Here is a 24,842-nt window from a genome sequence, read left to right on the forward strand (position 1 = left end):
GGACGTCCCAGGAGGTCTTCCTCCTTGGGATTCACGTCCTCTCCTTCCTTCACAGGTTCGGCCATGGTAATTAATTCAATGGCCTTGCACTCTCCTTTTGGATTTTCTTCTGTATTGCTTGGGAGAGTACTAGGAGGGATTTCAGTGATCCTTTTACTCAGCTGGCCCACTTGTGCCTCCAAATTTCTAATGGATGACCTTGTTTCATTCATGAAACTTACAGTGGCCTTGGACAGATCAAAGACTAAGTTTGCTAAATTAGAGGTATTTTGTTCAGAGTTCTCTGTCTGTTGCTGAGTGGATGATGGAAAAGGCTTACTATTGTTAAACCTGTTTCTTCCACCATTATTAAAGCCTTGTTGAGGCTTTTGATCCTTCCATGAGAAATTTGGATGATTTATCCATGATGGATTATAGGTGTTTTCATAAGGTTCACCCATATAATTTACCTCTGCTATTGCAGGGTTCTCAGGATCATAAGCTTCTTCTTCAGAAGATGCCTCTTGAGTACTGTTGGATGCAGCTTGCATTCCATTCAAACTCTGAGAAATCATATTGACTTGCTGAGTCAATATTTTATTCTGAGCCAATATGGCATTCAGAGTATCAATTTCAAGAACTCCCTTCTTCATAGGCGTCCCATTACTCACAGGATTCCTCTCAGAAGTGTACATAAACTGGTTATTAGCAACCATGTCAATGAGTTCTTGAGCTTCTACAGGCGTTTTCTTTAGGTGAATGGATCCACCTGCAGAAGTATCCAATGACATCTTTGATAGCTCAGATAAACCATCATAGAATATATCCAGGATGGTCCATTCTGAAAGCATGTCAGAAGGACACTTTTTGGTCAGCTGCTTGTATCTTTCCCAAGCTTCATAGAGGGATTCACCATCTTTTTGTTTGAAGGTTTGAACATCCACTCTAAGCTTGCTCAGCTTTTGAGGAGGAAAGAACTTGGCTAAGAAAGTAGTGACCAACTTATCCCAAGAGTTCAGACTATCCTTAGGTTGAGAATCCAACCAGATTCTAGCTCTGTCTCTTACAGCAAATGGGAAAAGCATGAGCCTGTAGACTTCAGAATCTACTCCATTAGTCTTAACAGTATCACAGATCTGCAAGAATTCAGTTAAGAACTGAAAAGGATCTTTAGATGGAAGTCCATGAAACTTGCAGTTCTGCTGCATCAGAGAAACTAGCTGAGGTTTCAGCTCAAAATTGTTTGCTCCAATGGTAGGAATGGAGATACTTCTTCCATGTAAATTGGAATTAGGTGCAGTAAAGTCAACAAGCATTCTCCTTGCATTATTGTTGTTGGGTTCGGCTGCCATCTCCTTTACTTGTTCGAAATTTTCAATAAGGTTGTCTCTGGATTATTGTAATTTAGCTTCTCTTAGTTTTCTCTTCAGAGTCCTTTCAGGTTCTGGATCAGCTTCAATAAGAATGCCTTTTTCTTTGTCCCTGCTCATAAGAAAGAGAAGAGAAAAAGAAAAGAAGAGGAATCCTCTATGTCACAGTAAAGAGGTTCCTTATTGTTAGTAGAAGAAGAAAAGGAATAGGAGTGAAGAAGAATAAAGAATCCAAATACAAAGGTGATGATAGGAGCAGAGATGTGAGATGAAGAGAAGTGTTAGTAGATGAATAAATAAATAGAAGGGGATGAGAGGAGGAGAGAATTTTCGAAAATAATTTTTGAAAAAGAGTTAGTGATTTTCGAAAATAGTTTTTGAAAAAGGTTGGTAGTTTTTCGAAAATTCAAATAAAAAATAAAATAATTAGTCTAATTAAAAAGAAATTTTGAAAAAGAGGGAAGATTTTTTTCAAAAATTAGAGAGAGAGAGTTAGTTAGGTAGTTTTGAAAAAGGTAAGAAACAAACAAAAAGTTAGTTAGTTAGTTGAAACAAATTTTGAAAAGATAAGAAGTTAGGAAGTTAGAAAAGATATTTTGCAATCACTTTTTTGAAAAAGGTAAGATAAGAAGATATTTTTGAAAAGATATGATAGAAATTAGTTTTTGAAAAAGATTTGATTTTTAAAATCTCAATTAATGACTTGATTCACAAGAAATCACAAGATATGATTCTAGAACTTAAAGTTTGAATCTTTCTTAACAAGTAAGTAACAAACTTGAAATTTTTGAATCAAAACATTAATTGATGATGTTATTTTCGAAAATATGATGTAAAATTAAGAAAAATATTTTTGAAAAATATTTTTGAAATTTTCGAAAATAACTAAAAAAAATTGAAAAAAAGATTTGATTTTTGAAAAAGATTTTGAAAAAGATAAGATTTTTTTAAATTGAAAATTTGATTTGACTCATAAAAACAACTAGATTTAAAAATTTTTTGAAAAAGTCAAATCTAATTTTCGAAATTTTAAGAGAGAAAAAGGGAAAGATATTTTTTTATTTTTGAATTTTTATGATGAGAGAGAAAAACAAGAAAAATGATGCAATGCATGAAAGTTATGGATCAAAACAATGAATGCATGCAAGAATACTATGAATGTCAAGATGAACACCAAGAACACTATGAAGATCATGATGAACATCAAGAACACATTTTTGAAAAATTTTTAATGCAAAGAAAACATGCAAGACACCAAACTTGGAATTCTTTAATGCTTAGACATAAAGAATTCAGGAATGCATATGAAAAACAAGAAAAGACACAAAACATGCAAATGCAAAGATCAAACAAGAAGACTTACCAAGAACAACTTGAAGATCATGAAGAACACTATGAATGCATGAATTTTTTCGAAAAATGCAAGATGAACATGCAATTGACACCAAACTTATAACATGACTCAAGACTCAAACAAGAAACACAAAAAATATTTTTGATTTTTATGATTTTCTAATTTTTTTTGTATTTTTTTCGAAAATTATTTGAAAAACAAAAATAAGGATTCCAAAAATTTTTTATATGAATTCCAGGAATCTTATGCTCTTTAAACTAAAGCTCCAATCAAAGGGTCAGGCATGGCTTAATAGCCAGCCAAGCTCTAGCATGTAAATTACATCCATTGAGGTGATTAGTTGAAGACCAATCCCAAAGCAGTTTGGGTATGGCTTTACAGCCAGATAGGATTCCACATGTTTCATGAAACACTAGAATTCATTCTTAAAAATTCTGAAGAAAAATATATTTTTGAAAAATTTTTATTTTAAAAAGTTTTTTTTTTTCGAAAACAAAGGAGAAATTTTTGAAAGATTTTTTTGAAAAATTTTTGAAAAATTTTTGAAAAGAAAACGAAAAGAAAGTTACCCAATCTGAGCAACAAGATGAACCGTCAGTTGTCCAAACTCGAACAATCCCCGGCAACGGCGCCAAAAACTTGGTGCACGAAATTGTGATCTCTGGTAATGGCTCCAAAAACTTGGTGCTCTAATCTCAATTCATAATTTGTCACAACTTCGATACAACTAACCAGCAAGTGCACTGGGTCGTCCAAGTAATAAACCTTACGTGAGTAAGGGTCGATCCCACGGAGATTGTCGGTATGAAGCAAGCTATGGTTGATGAGTATTTTGGTGAAAAATAAATTAACCACCAAAACACACAAATCTAACCGGCAAGTGTACCGGGTCGCATCAAGTAATAATAACTCACATGAGTGAGGTCGATCCCACAGGGATTGAAGGATTGAGCAATTTTAGTTTAGTGGTTGATTTAGTCAAGCGAATCAAGTATTGGTTGAGTGTTTGTGATTAACAGAAACTAAACTGCTTAGAATGTAAAAGGGAAAGGGAAAATTGCAGTAAACTAAAGAGCAGGAAAATAAAGATACTGAATCTTAAAGAACATGTAAAATAAGGTGCAGAAACTTAACTTGCAAGAAATGTAAATAACAGAAGCTTAAAGTGCAAGAAATGTAAATTGCTTGAATCATAAAAGAGATTGGGACGTGGACTTGCAGGAATTAGACAAGAAACAAGTAAATGGCATTAAACATAAAAGAGAAAATTTAAGCGCAGTGAAGTAGATCTTAACAGAAAAGTAAAATGACTTGAGAATTTAAAGAACTAGGAAGCAGTGCTTAAGTGCAGCAAATTAAAAGGGGTTGAGATCTCAGGAGTGGAAGAGACTAGATAACAAGTCTAGATCTCAAATCCTTCCTTGATCCAACAAGAGCAATTGCAAAAGAAACAAAGAAAAGTAAATTGCAGAAACAAAGTAGATGAAGAAGCAGTAGACAGAAATTCAAATTCAATTATGCAGAAAGAAAATAAACAAGGGATCTCAAGGTGAGATTGAAACAGAATTTCTTCAATTCTCCACCAAAGATCCAAAGCAAGAAAATTAAAGAGTGTTCAAGCAAGAACCAAGAAGAAGAGAGATCAATTCTCCTCCCAAGTTCTCTGAAATCTAAATTCAAAACTAAAAGCTCAAAATGAAAATGAAAGGAAAATTCAAAAGTAAAATTCAGCTCCCCTAATTACATCAAACTAACTCCTATTTATACACTTTCTATTCTTGGATATTGGAATTTGGATGGGCTTTTGATTTGGTGAAGATTTGAATTAAATTGGACTTTTGGTTGAATTTTCAGCCCATGGGTAATATGCTTCCAGGGGAGTGCTCAGCTCACAAAGTGAGCTGAGCTTCGACACTTAGTGTGGGGAAGCATTGATAGCGTGCTGCTGTCTTGGGGTGCATCAGGGGAGAGCTCAGCTCACTTTGTGAGCTGAGCATTGGTGCCTTAGTGCCAATTTGTTGTGCTGCCCCTTGGACCGTGTCATGCGCTCCACTCCTTTCCTGGCCGTGTCAAGATGTGCCCCCATGCATCAAGAAGTAGCGCTCAGCTCACTTTGTGAGCTGAGCTTTGGTGTATCCAAGGAAGGGTCCTTGGTTCGAAACCCATGGGAAGCATGCGCTACCCCTTTTCTTGGTTGCCTTGCTTCCTTGCTTCCTCAAGGTGTGGGGTTCGAAGCTTGGGGAGTGCATTTGGCCAATTTTGGCTTATTTTCCATGAGAGTAGCGCCTCCACCCTTTCCCTTTGGTCATGGGTTCAAGTCTTGGAGCATGCATTTGGAAATCATTTTTCTTGAATTTCTCCTCTAGCGCTCTCGATAATGCTCACTTTGTGAGCTGAGCTTGGTTCCTCATTTCCTTATTTCTTGGCCTTGTGTTGTGCTCAGCTCACAAAGTGAGCTGAGCTTTGTGCCTTGGTCCCTTGGGAGTGAGTGTAGCGCTCTCTTAGTGCTTGGTGCTCTTGGAATGGGTTCCATGGTTTGTTGCACTACACTTTCTCCTTTGATGGCCACACTTTCTATTCCTTGAACCACGCTTCTTAGGTCACGCTTTTCTTCTTTTCTTCTTTTCTTCACCTACAATTAATCAAAACAACCAATCAAAGTATCACCAAATTCACAAGGTTTACAAATCATAAAACTGCAATTAAATTTGGCCTAAACCTCATGATTTAGCATCAATTATATGGTGGTTGTTTGATTCAAAGAAGTTATGCATTTTCATTCCAAATTACTTACTTAGGATGCAAGAAAGTGCATAAAACCAAATGAAAATAAAGAAAAAGACTATTAAAAAGGGTATATGATGACTTGTCATCACAACACCAAACTTAAAACTTGCTTGTCCCCAAGCAAGCATCAAATATAAGAGAAGATAGAATGAAATAGATAAGTGTATATGTTCTTATTAGGCAGATAGTTGAACTTGGTCTATGGGGCTTTATGCAGATCAAAAGTAGCTCATTTATTACTTGCTGTCAAAACAAACTATGTTCCTTTAAGAGTTCACTAAGATTGCTGCCATGAATCCTCACTTTTTGTTCATTCCCTTGTTAGTTTTTCCTCTTTCTTTTGCATTACAGAGCTTATTTCTTATTGAAGACTTGGTGTCAAATGTTGCAGTGACCTTTGGCCTTATTTTACTCAACATTTCTTCACCACAGACACATGGCTCACTTTTTCCTCCTAGGATCATTGATGCCCAGCATCTCTTTGGATCACTAAATGTTTTGTAGCTAGGTTGCTCTTTATTGTGGACTTTCAGTTGGCAATCCCAAATCAGTTGATCTAAGTTGCCAAGTTTTAAAATACTCCTTAGAACTTACTTGTCCAAGCAGATCTTAGTACACAAACACCACAGGCATATGTCCTAGGGTCCAAGCTATTGGTGTCTAGCCTTATTGTTTGTTTCTTTGCCACTTTCTTTGGCTTTTTCTTCTTTCTCTTTTCTCTGTTTTGATTTATTTTCAAGGGACTTTCAATAATTGAGAGGTCACAGCAGCAAACTAGCTTAGGCTTTAAGTAACAAGTCATTTTGCAACATTTATTCTATGAGCTATCACTTAAATCAAACACATATACCACCACTAACTTTTATTCTCACTTCTGCAACATTGAACAATTACTTGTCTAAATCAAACATCTCTCTTTTATTCAAACAGCAAGGGAAACAAAACAAAGTATTCAAGTTATTGAGTGATGACAATTATTATGCAGATAGTTTTCAAGCAAAATTTAAGCAGATAGCTTTCTTCAACATGTACTTCCACTTGCAACTACATGATCATTCCAGCCAGACATAAAGGACTCTCTGAATTAAATCATTACACAACAACAAGGATCAAGTATAAATACAACCTGTTGGGTTGCAGCTTTTCATTCTTCCTTCTGTTTGTTCCTTGTAAGTCATAATGCAGATGTTCCCTGATTTGTTGGCTATTTTCCTGCATACTCCTCGAATGTTGCTCGCTTTTCAACTCCTTTAGGTATTCAGCTAATCTGCAAGACTTATTTGTGGGTTCTTGAACTTACTTTGGTGTGTGAACACCAAACTTAGTACCTTGCCAATGTATTAGATTAACCATGTGTGATAATTTCTTTTTCTCTTTCACAAGTGATAGAACTGGAAACTAAGAAATGCAGTAGAATGGCTAACTAGTTCATCTAGTATGCCTGAAGCCTATATTATGCAGAAAGTGAGAATGTGCTTTTAAGTAGACTTTGGTGGAACACCAAACTTAGAATCCTTCATTCTCCCTTAGATTGTGTTGGTGTGCAACACCAAACTTAGCTTCTTGCATTATAGATGAAGTTAATTAATCTTTTTATTAAAATAACTATGGAAAGAAAATTACCTCAGGTTGGGTTGCCTCCCAACAAGCGCTCTTTTATTGTCACTAGCTTGACATTCTTCATCCTCTGATTATGGAAGTTGAAGTCTCAGTTGCCTTTGGTTTCCTCCTCTTACCGTAGGCTTCTCCTTGTTTTCCATAACTGTCTTCCCTTTCAACTCAGCAGCTTTTTCATTGTTCTTCGAGTCATCTTCAGTGGCTCTTAGGGATATATTTCCTTCTCTCTCACCCAATTTAGCAGGGTTTTGAACCATTTGTTCCATGTACCTTTCAATTCTCTTGAGATATGCCTCTTGGTTTTTCCTTATGTCCTCCTGCTCTATTAATGTCATTTCTTGGATTTTCATAAACCTTTCCATCATCATTTCTAGAACATAGAGTTTTTGAAAGTTTAGGATTGGTTGTGACTGTGTAAATTGTGGTGATTGATGGAAGTCATTTTGGGCAGGTGGTGGGGTAGGATAAGGTTGGAGGTGTGTATATTGGGGTGGTGTGTAGTGATTTTTGTTGGTATGGTGATGTTTTTGCAGGTTTGGGAAGTTGGGGTTATTATAGTTGAAGTCCCTTTGTTCCTGATACTGAGATTCCCTCATTCTTAAATAAGAATGTGGTTTCCATGGTGGAAATTGTGTATTCACTGTGGCTGAATGTAGAGAATCAATTTGTCTGGCTATTGATTCCAATTGCTGCTGTGTTTGCTGGTGTAGCTGCTTGTTTTGATCCATGATTGCTCTCACTCCTTCAAGATTCATTACTCCCTTTTCTGAAATTGCATTCCGTGGCGTCTCAAATGAGTGTTGGTTATTGGCTCTTTTGTCACTGAACTCTGCAGTTCCTTGGATGGTTGCTGTTGCCTTGAGTAGGCCATCTAAGAAGTAATCTACTGCTTTTCTTGTTTCGGAGGTTAATCCTTCATAGAATGCTCGAAAATCTACCTTGTCATTTGATTTCTTGTATCTCTCCCATGCTTTGAACAGTGGTTCTTCCTTTCTTTGTATGAATGGATGTACTCCTTCTTTCATCTTGATGTTTTGTTGGGGTGAGGAAAATTTGGCTAGAAACTTGGCAACCAATTCATCCCAACTAGTTATACTTCCTTGAGGAAAGGTTTCAAGCCATTGTGCCGCTTCATCCTTCAGTGAGAAGGGAAATAACATGAGCTTAATGGTGTCATGGTCTACACCATTGAGACTGATAGCCCCACATGTTTTCAGAAAAATGGATAGGTGCTGTTTAGAGTCCTCCAAGGGATTTCCACCATAGGAACAATTGTTCTCTATTAATGTAATGAGTTGTGGCTTCATGTTGTGATGTTCTTCTTTCTCAGAGATTTCTTCTTCCCTGTGACATATAAATCAATCAATAGAAAACACAGTGATTCTCTTGAAAATTGGATGTAGCCGGTTGAGACAAAAATTCAAACAGTTAGTGTGTTAGTCAAAGACTTAAAGAAAAAGTGCTTGATCTAGATCACCACTTCACTTAATCATTGTCAATCTATTTCAATCCCCGGCAACGGCGCCAAAAACTTGATGAGTATTTTGGTGAAAAATAAATTAACCACCAAAACACACAAATCTAACCGGCAAGTGTACCGGGTCGCATCAAGTAATAATAACTCACATGAGTGAGGTCGATCCCACAGGGATTGAAGGATTGAGCAATTTTAGTTTAGTGGTTGATTTAGTCAAGCGAATCAAGTATTGGTTGAGTGTTTGTGATTAACAGAAACTAAACTGCTTAGAATGTAAAAGGGAAAGGGAAAATTGCAGTAAACTAAAGAGCAGGAAAATAAAGATACTGAATCTTAAAGAACATGTAAAATAAGGTGCAGAAACTTAACTTGCAAGAAATGTAAATAACAGAAGCTTAAAGTGCAAGAAATGTAAATTGCTTGAATCATAAAAGAGATTGGGACGTGGACTTGCAGGAATTAGACAAGAAACAAGTAAATGGCATTAAACATAAAAGAGAAAATTTAAGCGCAGTGAAGTAGATCTTAACAGAAAAGTAAAATGACTTGAGAATTTAAAGAACTAGGAAGCAGTGCTTAAGTGCAGCAAATTAAAAGGGGTTGAGATCTCAGGAGTGGAAGAGACTAGATAACAAGTCTAGATCTCAAATCCTTCCTTGATCCAACAAGAGCAATTGCAAAAGAAACAAAGAAAAGTAAATTGCAGAAACAAAGTAGATGAAGAAGCAGTAGACAGAAATTCAAATTCAATTATGCAGAAAGAAAATAAACAAGGGATCTCAAGGTGAGATTGAAACAGAATTTCTTCAATTCTCCACCAAAGATCCAAAGCAAGAAAATTAAAGAGTGTTCAAGCAAGAACCAAGAAGAAGAGAGATCAATTCTCCTCCCAAGTTCTCTGAAATCTAAATTCAAAACTAAAAGCTCAAAATGAAAATGAAAGGAAAATTCAAAAGTAAAATTCAGCTCCCCTAATTACATCAAACTAACTCCTATTTATACACTTTCTATTCTTGGATATTGGAATTTGGATGGGCTTTTGATTTGGTGAAGATTTGAATTAAATTGGACTTTTGGTTGAATTTTCAGCCCATGGGTAATATGCTTCCAGGGGAGTGCTCAGCTCACAAAGTGAGCTGAGCTTCGACACTTAGTGTGGGGAAGCATTGATAGCGTGCTGCTGTCTTGGGGTGCATCAGGGGAGAGCTCAGCTCACTTTGTGAGCTGAGCATTGGTGCCTTAGTGCCAATTTGTTGTGCTGCCCCTTGGACCGTGTCATGCGCTCCACTCCTTTCCTGGCCGTGTCAAGATGTGCTCCCATGCATCAAGAAGTAGCGCTCAGCTCACTTTGTGAGCTGAGCTTTGGTGTATCCAAGGAAGGGTCCTTGGTTCGAAACCCATGGGAAGCATGCGCTACCCCTTTTCTTGGTTGCCTTGCTTCCTTGCTTCCTCAAGGTGTGGGGTTCGAAGCTTGGGGAGTGCATTTGGCCAATTTTGGCTTATTTTCCATGAGAGTAGCGCCTCCACCCTTTCCCTTTGGTCATGGGTTCAAGTCTTGGAGCATGCATTTGGAAATCATTTTTCTTGAATTTCTCCTCTAGCGCTCTCGATAATGCTCACTTTGTGAGCTGAGCTTGGTTCCTCATTTCCTTATTTCTTGGCCTTGTGTTGTGCTCAGCTCACAAAGTGAGCTGAGCTTTGTGCCTTGGTCCCTTGGGAGTGAGTGTAGCGCTCTCTTAGTGCTTGGTGCTCTTGGAATGGGTTCCATGGTTTGTTGCACTACACTTTCTCCTTTGATGGCCACACTTTCTATTCCTTGAACCACGCTTCTTAGGTCACGCTTTTCTTCTTTTCTTCTTTTCTTCACCTACAATTAATCAAAACAACCAATCAAAGTATCACCAAATTCACAAGGTTTACAAATCATAAAACTGCAATTAAATTTGGCCTAAACCTCATGATTTAGCATCAATTATATGGTGGTTGTTTGATTCAAAGAAGTTATGCATTTTCATTCCAAATTACTTACTTAGGATGCAAGAAAGTGCATAAAACCAAATGAAAATAAAGAAAAAGACTATTAAAAAGGGTATATGATGACTTGTCATCAATGGTCACCTTTTAAATCTCAGTCAGGCGGATATAAAACAGTTATGGAGTTTTCGAAATTAAATAATAAAATAGGGATAGAAATACTTATGTAAATCATTGGTGAGAATTTCAGATAAGCGTATGGAGATGCATTCATTCCTCTAAACCTCTGCTTTCCTGCTATCTTCATCCAATCAGTCTTACTCCTTTCTATGGCTGGCTTTCTGTAAGGATGTCACCGGTGCCAATGGCTACTTTCAATCCTCTCGGGAAAATGGTCCAAATGCTCTGTCATAGCATGGCTAATTGTCTGGAGGCATCACCCTTGTCGTTGGTTGCATCCTATTCCTCTCTGTGAAAATGGTCTGATGCGCTGTCACTGCATGGCTAATCATCTTGGAGGTTCTCGATCATACTGGAATAGAATTTACTATCCTTTTGCGTCTGTCACTACGCCCAGCACTCGCGAGTTTGAAGCTCGTCACAGTCATTCAATCCATGAATCCTACTCGGAATACCACAGACAAGGTTTAGACTTTCCGGATTCTCATGAATGCCGCCATCAATCTAGCTTATACCACGAAGATCCCAATATCTCGGACTCGGTCCCCTGTATTAGTAATCTAAGAGGTACTCATTCAATCTAAGGTAGAACGGAAGTGGTTGTCAGGCGCGCGTTCATAGGGAATGATGATGATTGTCACGTTCATCACATTCAGGTTGAAGTGCGAATGAATATCTTAGAAGCGGAATAAGTTGAACTGAATAGAAAAACAGTAGTACTTTGCATTAATCTTTGAGGAACAGCAGAGCTCCACACCTTAATCTATAGAGTGTAGAAACTCTATCGTTGAAAATACATAAGTAATGAAGGTCCAGGCATGGCCGAATGGTCAGCCCCCAAACGTGATCAATAGATCAAAAGATAATCCAAAGATGGTTCCAAAGATGTCTAATACAATAGTAAAAGGTCCTATTTATAATACCTAGCTACTAGGGTTTACAAAAGATAATCCACTTCTGGGGCCCACTTGGTGTGTGCTTGGACTGAGCTTGAATTCTACACGTGGAGAGGTCATTCTTGGAGTTGAACGCCAGCTTTTGTGCCAGTTTGGGCGTTGAACTCCACTTTGTAACTTGTTTCTGGCGCTGGATGCCAGAATTGGGCAGAGAGCTGGCGTTGAACGCCAGTTTGCATCATCTAAACTTGGGCAAAGTATGGACTATTATATATTGCGGGAAAGCCCTAGATGTCTACTTTCCAACGCAATTGGAAGCGCACCATTTTGAGTTCTGTAGCTCCAGAAAATCCATTTTGAGTGCAGGGAGGTCAGAATCCAACAGCATCAGCAGTCCTTCTTCAACCTCTAAATCTGATTTTTGCTCAAGTCCCTCAATTTCAGCCAGAAAATACCTGAAATCATAGAAAAATACACAAACTCATAGTAAAGTCCAGAAATGTAAATTTAACATAAAAACTAATGAATACATCCCTTAAAGTAACTAGATTCTACTAAAAACATACTAAAAACAATGCCAAAAAGCGTATAAATTATCCGCTCATCATGCCCCCTCCTAGCACCACCACTTCGCCACCGCCATCTCTCTTATTCCTACCTTAGTTCATATGCATACCAGGTTCTACCGAAACGCCACTTTTTTTTCATTCGTAGTTAGTTGCATATTTTTTTTTAGATTATGTTCGAATTAAGATAGTTAGAGATGCATGTTTGTAGTGGATTCTAGGTGGTTAGGTAGCTAGGATGTGGTTAGTAGATTTAGACTTGATAATTACGCCGTACTTGTTGCTTGTTTTACCTATTCTGCAATTTTGGTCTGGCTGTGATGCTGATACTATTCATATGCTGTTCTTCACTGTTTCATGCTGCTGTTCCATTGCTCTTTCATGTTCATATTACTTGTGTCTATTTGCAGCTTTATTTAAATTCATATAAACTATTTTCCTTGCTGTTTATTACCCGAGAACATCCAATTTTAGCCGAAATAATGCCCAATTTTCTGCAAATTATTTCATTTTTACATTCAGGAATTGGATTTGGCAATTTTTAATTTTGCACTACTTAGCTACAACTAAACCAATTCATGAATGCACGGGCCAGCATTCTTTTTCCTTTCAATTTCCTGGTTCATAAATTACACTTTTGATGATTCGATTTCAATTTTTGCTATTTCTATATCTATATGCATCATCATCACCCTGTTATCCTTGCTTGAATATGAGTTGATTATTCTTTAAATTTGTGAATTTCTTGTTACCTAGGAAACATTTATCAATGCCACTTACTTTAACTTTCTTTCCCCTAACTCACTCCTTTCCACTTTCTAACCTCTTTTTCACTTTTAACCACTTTTAACTTTCTAACTTCTCCCTTTGTTTTTTTTAACTAACTCCTTCAACTTTTTAACTCATGGCATGATTATTGTTTCTCCTAATTAACAGGTATTCTACTTATAATGTATTTTGGACTGTGATTTCTCATCTCAGATTTTTAACTCCAAAACAATTCAAAATGTACATTTATTTACCTCATTTCATTATTCTACTGCTCTTTTGCCACTATGTGCTTATATTGCTATTATTCTATTTGCCTACTTGTTTTCCTGCTTTGTTCTTCATTTATATCCTAAATTTTTTGCTTTTCAGGATGTTTGACCCTCAACGAAAAGAAAAAGGCAAGGCAACCACTGGTAAAAGGAAAAGAGGTGAATCCTCTATGTCTATCTTGGACATTATGCATGATAACTCCTGGCGGGAAAAGTACTTTACCCCGCAGGAGAAGGCTGACCAGCTCCTTACTGCCAATGATCCGGTAAAATTTGCAAATAGATACTGTGAGCTGAAGTATCCAGTGTTTGCCACCTCCAGGAACCTGTACCTGGAGCGAACTTTGAAAATTCCAGAAGAACTACAGCAATACACCTCCGATTAGATCAAACAGAGGGGCTGGTTCTTCTTGGAGAGAAACTTGAATGAGGTCAATTCTTCCTGGGTCAGAGAGTTCTACTGCAACTATTTCAAGACTACCCTGGATGCAGTGCACCTCAGAGGGAAACAGATATTGGTAACTGAGGAAGCCATTGAGGATATTCTGCAGCTTCAGCCTAAGTCAGATTAGCCTGACGGTTACCAAAAGGCTGAAGAGGACATGCGCTTTCTGAGATTTGACTGGGATGCTGTCAAGCAGAGGATAGCCTTCGATCCTACTATCCCATGGGTCATGGGAAAGAACACAGTAATGCCTAAGGGAATCAAGCTGATGTATCTGAATGATGAAGCTCGGCTCTGGCACCAGATCCTGAGCAATTTTGTTATGCCGAACACTCATGAGACGGAGCTACCTGCTGCTATGATCACCCTCATCTGGTGTGTGATGGAGGGTAAGGACCTGTATCTTCCACGATTCATCCGGTATTACATGGCCATGGTCCATGTCAGAGGCACTCTTACTTTCCCTTATCTGATTACCCAGCTCGGCCGTCGAGCTGACATGCCTTGGGAGCTTGCTGATGAAAAGCCACCTGCTGCAGACTGCAAGAAGATTATCCCTCACAGCAGGAAGTTTCAGGCTTTAGGCTACAGACCTCCATTCCTCACAGCTTCTGGTGAGGCAGCCACATCTTCAGCTGTCCCTTCTTCTTCCCCTGCTGCACTAGCCCTACCCACTGCACCTCCACCTGCCTCAGAGCCCGTTTACCACCTCGTGCACCGCTTATTTCAGTAGCTGGACCAGATAGAGCGCCGCAACCGACGGCGATATGAAAGATTTGAGCGTCGCAACAAGCGACGCTATGAGCACCTCAAGTTGATGATCCGATCTGGCGGCGACATCCCTCCGAGCCTGACACACCATCAGAGCCATCTGAGGAGGAGGCGGACGAGCATGAGGATGAGACACATGCACAAAGAGAAGATGAGCAGGAAGGACCAGAGCAGGCTGTGCCACAGCAGGAGGAGCCACATCAGATTCAGGCCGCAGACCCAGAGATCCCTCTCCAGTCAGCACCTCTACTACAGCAGACAGATCCTCCTACCCTTATCCTGTTTGCAGATCCTCAGGCCACCACCGAGACTCCAGCAGCCCATTCTTCCGGTGATGACACTCCTTCAGACCTAGCTTGAGTGAGCATCGAGGATGATGCTACATTTTAAGTGTGGGGAGGTCGCCATCCCTGGCGTATCTTTTTGGTGAACCACTACAGACTCTTTTATTTTATTTTGTTATTTTTCTGTTTTTTTATCTTTATTTTTTATTTTTCAGTAATTATACACTGTTCTTTTGCTATATTTTTACTTTATTTCCGCATTTTGCACTTTAGTTCATATTTTATCCATTTAGTTTAGTTTGCAATTCTAAACTTATTAATTATAGAATATGTGGATTCATTAGTATAGTTTATCCTTTTAGCATATAATGGTTTGATTTAATTGAAAATAAAAAGGAAGTAAACTAGAGACTTTAGTAAATTAAAACAATCCACACACCTTGTATATATAGCATTACATGTTAGTTAGTTAACAACATTTCATCAAGGAACAACACTAAGATTTTAAGGGCCACCCTAAAATTTACATTGAGAATAATGGAAACTCTTAATTTCTACTTGCATGACATGTATAACTGATATATGATTTTTGAGCTAAAAGAACACACAGCCTGTGAGTCTTGAGCTTAATTGTATGGTTGCATTCAGACCATAAATTTCATTCCTGTGTCTTTTACCCTTTCTTTTTCATTCTGATGTTCTTTACTTTATTTTAATCTATATGTCCAATTATAGAATATAGATACATACAAAGCAGTGATTGAGGCCATCATTTGAATTTTTCCTTACTTATCCCAAATTAGCCTACCTTTTACATCACTCTTGTTAGCCCCCTTGAGCTTTTTAATCCCCTCTTGCTCTATAAATCACATTACTAGCCTTAAGCAGAAAAACAAAATAAAAATCCCAAGTTGAATCCTTGGTTAGCTTAAGATAGAAATTGTGTATTGTTTAAGTGTGGGGAATTTTATGGGAACATGGGATGATAGAAACAAAGTAGGAATTTAAAAAGAGTAAGCTATTTCAAAAACAAAAATTTGGGAAGCATGCTCATGTGAAATCAAAACAATGAAATTACCATGTGCATTGATTAAAAATTTTTTTTTTCCAGTATTTAAATAAGGGGATACAAAAATTCCCCAATTGCAAAATAAAAAGAATCAATGCACATGGGACAAAATTAAAGTTAATGCATGAGCTTGCAATACAAAGTGGAAACATTTGGGCAAATAGGTTAAAGAAACTTTGATTTATAAAGTATGTATGTTAGGTGAGATCTTAGACTAATCAAGGATTCACTTATTAGCGCACTTAGCCACATACATATGCCTTGACCTTTACCTTGGCCCCATTACAACCTTGAAAAAGACCTCATGATTTTTGTATGTCTGTATTCCATATTTGTTGATTGGTTAGATGAAGAACAAAGTTATAGAAAGTAAGGATAGAAAAAGAATAGAGTGATTAACCCAATAAACACTGAGTTACTAGAGAGTAAACACAAAATCCAGTGAGGGTTCAATAGCTCATCACCATATATCTCTGCTTAAATTGTTAATTGTCTTGCAAGTTTGTGAAATATTTTCACCCATCTCAATTGTAAAAGTGCTTTAACATTATCTAAGGTTTGGCTATGCATATATGATTCCTTGAGGATATAAATTGATTTAACTACATGTAAGCTTTATATACAAGTGAATAATAATTAGAATTGCATGATGCATTTAGGTAGTTTGCATTTAGAATAGATTGCATTGCATGAGATTCCACCACTTTACCTAACTCTTTATCTTGGATTTAGCATGAGAACATGCTATTGTTTAAGTGTGGGGAGGTTGATAAACCCATATTTTATGATATATTTTGTGCTCAATTTAAGTGATTTATTCAACCCTTCACCCTCTTATTCATGTGAAATTGCATGGTTTTACTTTCCCTTCTTTATTATGTGATATATGTGAAAAACATGTTTCCTATGCTTTAAAAATAATTATTTTAATTACCTTTTATTACCATTCGATACCGTGATTTGTGTGTTGAGTATTTTCAGATCTCCTAAGGCAGGAATGATTTAAAGGATGGAAAGGAAACATACAAAAATGGAAGGAAAGCACAAAATGGAGTTTTTGAAGAAACTAGTAGCGACGCGAAAACGTGACTGACGCGGACGCGCGCCTTGAACAGAACGCAGATGACGCGTACACGTGACCGAAGCGAACGCGTGATAAGGAAAACTCCCAGATGACGCGACCGCGTGACCCACGCGGACGCGTGACAGACGCCACGCACCAGAAACTGCAGAAAACGCTCCCAGCGATTTCTGAAACCCTTTTTGGCGCATATCCAAGTACAGAAAGCACATATTAGAGGTTATAAAGTGGGGGAATGCATCCATTCATAGGAGAGGCCTTCAATTATTCACTTTTCACAATTTAGATGTAGTTTTTAGAGAGAGAGGTTCTCTCCTCTCTCTTAGGATTTAGGATTAGGATTCCTCTTAAAGAAAGTAGGATTTCATCTTCTTCAATTACAGGTTCAATGTTCCTTTTACTTATTTTCTCAATTTAGTTTATGAACTCTTTATGTTTAGATTGATTTTCTATTTACTATAATTTGAGGTATTTCAGAATTATGATTGCTTTCCTTTATTTATATAAATAATTTAGATTTTTCCCTTATGGCTTTGGTTGATTAATTGGTAACTCTTGAGTTATCAAACTCATCGTGATTGATAATTGTTATCTTTGCTGATTGATTTAAATTCCTATAACTCTAGTCTTTCCTTAGGCATTGACTAGGACTTTAGGTGTTAAATTGATTTATCCACTTGACTTACCTTCATAGTTAGAGGTTGACTTAGTGGGGAGCAAAATCCAATTCTCATCACACCTGATAAGGATAACTAGGATAGGATTTCCAGTTCTCATACCTTGCCAAGAGTTTTCTTTATAATTATTAATTTATTTTTTCTGTCATTTAATTTACCTGTTCCTTATTTCAAAAACCCCCAATTTACAAAACTCATAACCAATAATAAGAACACCTCCCTGCAGTTCCTTGAGAAGATGACCCGAGGTTTAAATACTTCGGTTATCAATATTAAAGGGGTTTGTTACTTGTGACAACCAAAAGGTTTGTACGAAAGGATTTTCTGTTGGTTTAGAAGCTATACTTACAACGCGATCATAATTTTATATTTCTTTACCGATAGAAAAACCGATCGTTCAACGCATACCCCCTCCCGTGCATTGATAAACTTGTTGATAATTCTTCTGGTTTCCAATGCTTAAGTTTCATGGATGCCTATTCTGGCTATAATCAAATCCTTATGCATAAAGCTGACCAGGATAAAACTGCCTTTATTACTGACGATGGAAATTTCTGTTATAAGGTTATGCCATTTGGGCTAAAAAATGCAGGTGCCACCTACCAACGACTCATGGACAAAATTTTCACAAGCCAAATCGGACGAAACATAGAAGTCTATGTCGATGATATGGTGGCAAAATCAACACAAACGGCTAACCATGTTAAAGACTTAACAGAGATATTCCAACAACTCCGGAGGTACAATATGAAGCTTAACCCTGAAAAATGTGCTTTCGGAGTACAAAGCGGCAAATTCCTCGGCTTCATGCTCACGTGCCGAGGTATTGAGACAAATCCGGAAAAGTGCCAGGCAATCTTAAACATGCGAAGTCCAAAGACAGTCAAGGAGGTCCAACAACTAACCGGCCGACTCGCAGCCTTAGCAAGGTTTCTACCTCGAGTAGCCCACAGATCACACCATTTTTTCAAAAATCTACGGAAACAAGAGGAGTTTCACTGGACCGAGGAATGTGAAACAGCTTTCACCGAGCTAAAGGTCATACTTTTAGCTCCCCCAATCCTCCAAACTCCAGAAGCTGGTAAACCACTCTATCTATATTTATCTATTATTGACCAGGCTATCAGCTCTGTCTTAATAACGGAAGCAGCAAAGCAGCAATACCCAGTGTACTTCGTCAGCAAATCACTCCAAAATGCCGACCTCCGTTACCCAAAAATAGAGAAGCTGGCACTAGCTTTGGGCACAACAGCAAGACGCCTACGACACTACTTCCAAAGCCACACCATCGTGGTCCAAACAGAACAATCCCTAAGACAAATACTAACGAAGCCCGAGCTAGCAGGAAGATTAATCAAATGGTCGATCAAGCTGTTAGAATACGACATCTAATACCAATCCAGAGGAGCAATCAAGTCCCAAGCACTAGCCGACTTCATTGCAGAACTCACTACAGAAGAACAAGATCCCGAAAATAACATATGGACACTATATGTCGATGGCGCCTCAAACAGCAAAGGTTCCGGAGCCGGAATACTCCTCGAAGACAAACACGAAACACAATTCGAGCAATCCCTGAAATTTACTTTTCATGCAAGCAACAACCAAGCAAAGTACGAAGCACTAATAGCAGGACTTCGACTGGCTCAAACAATGGGAATAGCATATTTAAACGTCAAATGCGACTCCCTCCTTGTGATGCAACAGGTAACAGGTATTTTCCAGGTAAAAGACCCGCTGTTAGAAAAATACAATATCATAGTCAATAATCTTGTCAAAAATTTTCAAAAATTCAACATATCCCATATACCTCGGGAACAAAATGATAGAGCAGATATCCTCTCAAAATTGGCAACAACAAGAGGTCAAACTACATCACCCATCTTATCCCAACTAACACTCGAAGAACCTAGTGTTATACTAACATCAATCTTGAGTATTTCGCAGGAGGATGACTGGAGATCACCCTTCATCACTTACTTGCAAACAGGTAACATCCCCAGCAACATCCAAAATCAACGAAAGTTCAAACGAAGAGCGAGCTTCTACACAATGCTCAGAGCCGACTTATACAAAAGAGGATTCACAAGACCCCTGCTACGATGCCTAAATACAGCAGAGGCCAAATTGGCAATAGATGAAGTCCATGAAGGAGTCTGTGGCACACACATCGGCGGCTGAAGTCTAGCTGCCAAAATCCTCTGAGTTGGTTACTACTGGCCGACGTTACAACAAGACTACATGAATAAAGTCAACATTGCGACCACTGCCAACGCCATGCACCCATCATTCATAACCCAGCCGAGTAATTACACACATCCGAGATATGCTGGCCATTCAACAAATGGGGGCTAGATATCCTCGGACCATTTCCACCCGCTCCAGGCCAGGTTAAAGTTTTAATTGTCGCCATAGATTACTTCACGAAATGGATAGAGGCTACACCATTGGCAAAAATCACTTCTGAAAAAATAATTTCTTTCGTATGGAAAAATATACTATGCCATTTTGGTATTTCTCAATCCATCATTACCGATAATGGTAGACAATTTATAGATCAGAAGTTTACAAATTTTTTACAAAATTTCAAAATAGTTCAACAGTTCTCTTCTGTCGAACATCCACAAACTAACGGCTTAGCTGAAGCCGCCAATAAGATCATTTTGCAAGGACTCAAAAAGAAGCTCGATGACTCAAAAGGAGAATGGGCCGAGCTTATTCCCAAAGTACTATGGAGCTATAACACAACCGAACAATCAACAACAAAGGAAACACCATTCAGGCTAGTCTACGGAAGCGACGCAATGATACCAATTGAGGTATCCCTACAAAACATTAGAACTACAAATACAAGTGAAAGCGACAATGCCCAAAGTAGAAGAGCCGAGCTCACCTTGTAGAGGAAGCTCGGAACAAATCCGCGTTACAACAAACAGTGGTAAGACGAGCTATAGCTCGGAAATACAACAGGAAGCTCAAACAGAGAACATTCTCAGAAGGAGACCTTGTACTAAGAAAAGTCGAGGACATACAAAAGCCACAAGGACACGGCAAGCTAAGCACAAATTGGGAAGGGCCATTCAGAATACAAAAAGTCGTCGGCAAGGGAGCATACAAAATACAAAGACTCGACGGAGCTATTCTACCAAATACTTGGAACATATCCTCTCTGAAAATGTACTTCAGTTAGACTATAAGTCGGACATGGTGATGCACTCTTTTTCCTACTACCAGATTTTATCCCTAAAAGAGGGTTTTGCTGGAGAGGTTTTAATGAGGCACACCACCCCGCATTCTTTTCAAATCAATTACATTGCAAACTAAAAAACACAACTTCTTACATCCTATCTCCCATACTATTCGCGTGGCTAAATCCAAACAATACTAAACTTCCGATGCATTCAGACTATTGCAAAACAAATCAAATGTCAAACAAGTTCATCAAATCCAGTTCTAAACTTATAAAACTTCCTCAAACCAAAAGCGCATAGCACCAAATATACCTAATCAATCGATTGAAAGCCTAAAACAGCAATAAGCATTCAGTTCCACAAACCCTATACATCAAACTTTGCAGAGGTACAAACACCTGTACCCTACTCAAAACATCTAAATCATTCGATTCTCAAAAGAAAACAAATATCAAATACGCCAAGATATTCAAAATACTAAACATGAACAAAACCAACCATTATATTTGTTTAGACAACAGACTAGTAGTTCATAACAAAACACTAAAACGATTATAAGTCAAACAAATTCATAACACTATCTATTACAGAACTCAAACATCAGGGTTCTCCCCCTCATCCTCAACACCATCATCGTCTTCAACCAATTCATCCCCCACTACAACTTTATAAGGATCCATTCCTGAAAAATCAGCAGTGGGAGCAAGAAATTTGGCCTGCTCAACAGCCCTCTCAAATCCAGCCGAGAACATCTCCAAGCCATGGTCCTCCTTCTCAGTTTCAGCTTGCTTCTTTTCCACTCCAAGAACCAACAGCCTCACCTCCAATGCTATGTTTTTCTCCTTCAGTTCCTTCTCAGCTTTCTCACAGGTCGTCAGTTTCTCTTGGAGGACGTTCACCAAATCAAGAGCATCACGAAGCTTGCCCGACTTTTCTACATTCTCCTGCATAAGCTGAGTCAAGGAAGCTCTATCAAAGGCGTCCCGAGCATGTTTAAGCTCCTGAGTCTGACCTATACACATCAAACGGACTACAAGAACCTGAATAACACAGAAACAATCTCAATCAAGCGAGCAATATAAAGGAGAACTAAATTACAAAACAACACTTAAACAAATACCTGCAAAAATTGAGCCACGCCAACATCACCAATGTCATGAACAATTTTCACATCAGAGGGATTCTGGGCACGCTCATCAGCAACAGCAGAATAAGAGAAATGTTCCCCCCACACAGACGTTAGGTCTTCATTTCCCTTGAAGCCATGCAGAGCCCTCTGATTATCAACAAACCGTTTCACCTGTTCCAAATCAACATTTTTCTGACCGAGAACATCCTCGGCCCTATCAGTTCCCCTTTCTTTCCTCTCCACCTTTTTCCTTTTGTAGTTAACTTTCTTCACCGGGGAACCCTGGTTCACCTCGGCACCCACCTCACCAGTAACCTGACTACTCGAACCTTGCTTCTCAACATTCTTTGACCGGAAGAATGCATGCAAGCTCGTCGAAGTCACCTTAGGTGCCTTTTCCACTACAAAAATACAAGACAATCAAGAGACCAGGCAAACACAAAATACCAAAACAGACAGAACAACGAAACAATCATTTACCTATATACTCAGACAACGCATCTTTATCAAACTCAAGATCAAGCATATCCACAACAGAAAGCAAAGAAGACGACGATACATTATTCACTAAAAACTCAACCACCATTTCGTTCTCATACTCCATCACATCCATCCCAAGAATCTGCCTAGGCCTCGAAACCCAAAACAAAGGAAATTTCTCTAACAAGCAGTGATCAACATACCAGGGAAAGTCACTCTCAGCCATGCCAATTTTTAAAAATATGGACTTAAATCCTTTGAATGAGGAATGATAGAGGCTAAAAATTGCTCGCCCAGGAGCACTAGCAAGATTTAGCCAACATTCCCTCTTGACACCCTTACACTGAAACAAAGCAAAAAATACCTCTAACGACGGTTTCATTTCCAAAACACCCATCAAAATCTCAAAAGCCCTAACAAACGCCCAGGAGTTTGGATGCAGTTGCGATGGAGCACACTTCAATTGCATCAAAACCCCACACTCAAAATCAGAAAATGGAAACCTAACTCCTAATTCAACAAACATAACGCTATATATATAAAAGTATTCAAAACCCTCACTCTGATGACAAACCCGATCGTCAGCATTGCATGGAATAAACCTAAGGCTTATTTCACTACTCTCCCTTACCCAGGACGACGGTGAACCTAACTGAGATACGCTAAGCTCATCATCAAAACTTGAAGCCCAACCCTTCACCGAGTCAGCAACCCACCCATATGGATTGACAGGATCCCAAATAAAAACCTCTTCTACAATCTTATTAGTAGTCCCAACCAACTCTTTTTTCCTCTTACCCTTAACCCTCTTATCAGTCATTACACCCTTCCCTTTATCCATCAGAAAATTCGAAACAGAGGTAGAAGAAAAGAAACCAAAACCAAAAGCAAAATAGTCACTAACCTTTTTTGCTCATTCCGAAAACGATGCAGGGATGAAGAAGATCAAAAGCGGTAAGCCAAAAGTCCAGATACTTTACCAGCCCACTAAACCACATGCCCAGGTAAAAAAATCAAAACCCCTAATCAAATTAAAACCGTCGATCACGATTACCAACCCCATCATCAACGGTTCTGATCTCCAACCTCCCCTATTCCCAACACACAATTATAGCGCATGTCTCCCGACATTCTCTCTCCTAGAACAATTAATTTACCGCCTAAAATTTCAACCTTGCCAAGTTTTTCAAAACAAACCTCACACGAGCATACAAGTCGACCTTGGGGGCTACCACTATACTCGGTTCCGAGCTATACATAAGCTTGACCTGCTATAACTCGGCCTTGAAAAATAGGTCAAGTTTGGGGGCTATGATCCGTTACCCAAACCTTGGCCCACAACAACAACAATCTCGGAACCTAATATAGTTGGCAGAGATAATTTCTCTAAGATAACCACCCACTCAGGAAATCATTATCCCGATAAACCCGGACAACAGCCAGCATAAACCCCGTCAAACCTGCAACAAAGATACGGATAACAAACCTGATCCAGGTAACAAACCATTCAAACAACTCACTATAAGTGCTAACGAGTGACTGATCTAAAGGTACGCAGTTCATTCTAATTTCTACTCTGAACTCTCTCATACTCATACTTACTTGAGCGTTGGAGTCCCTTTGCAGGTGTCCAACGCCGCCTCCCCACAAGAAGATGACGTTCCACACTCTGTACTCCAAGGAAAATCAGTTCAGGCGTTAGCCAGACGAGCTATACCTCGAAGTTCATTTTCACACAGGAACATAGTTTATTGACCAGCAATTTTTGTGATTGGTAGCCATCAATGATAATTTAATGGTGTGAGATTGGTGTGAGATTTCATCTAATGACTCACCTTTCTCTACTGATTACATGCTGGCCAAAATTCAATAGAATTGCTGGCCCTTAGACTTTTACTTATTTGTATTTGGGTTTGTTGCATATAAATTTATATTTGATCTTTATTTTTATTTTACAACAAAAGATATATTATTAATATTTTGTATATTTAGTTAACAAAACATATATATTTTTGTCATTAAACGATATGTGATTAGTAAAAACATATACATGAATTCGATGTCAAACTGAATAAACACACAATATATTTTTTTTAATCAAAATATCTTATAATTATAAACGAAATAAAATATAACACAAATTATTGATGAAATGAAGAAGGTATTTTCTTTGTTTTTACAAAAATAATAAAAAGATTAAAATTTTTATTTAAATAAATTAAATATATTCAATAATTACTGAAATAAATAATTTTAAAAATTATTACAAAAATATGTCAGTCTCTCATATTTCGTTTATACTGTAAATGAGATATGTATATTTTTTTTAATTTTCATATATGAGTGTAAACGGGATACATGAAAAATTATCTCGTTTATACTATATATTTGTAAATATAAAAATATATTTTTTAAAAATAATAAAAAATATTAATAATTTAAATTAGACCAAACTCTTAAAAATGGAACATTTCA

At 38.0% G+C, this 24,842-nt stretch overlaps 1 non-coding gene across 1 annotated transcript; it reads left to right on the forward strand.

The window, feature by feature from the left end:
- Positions 1 to 824: 824 nt before the first annotated feature.
- Positions 825 to 932, forward strand: LOC112752620 (small nucleolar RNA R71). Its single transcript, XR_003177047.1, has one exon. It is a non-coding gene; the product is annotated as a small nucleolar RNA R71 (small nucleolar RNA).
- The last annotated feature ends 23,910 nt before the right edge of the window (positions 933 to 24,842 follow it).

This window comes from Arachis hypogaea, chromosome 15 (assembly GCF_003086295.3).
Source record: "Arachis hypogaea cultivar Tifrunner chromosome 15, arahy.Tifrunner.gnm2.J5K5, whole genome shotgun sequence".
Lineage (NCBI taxonomy): Eukaryota > Viridiplantae > Streptophyta > Magnoliopsida > Fabales > Fabaceae > Arachis > Arachis hypogaea.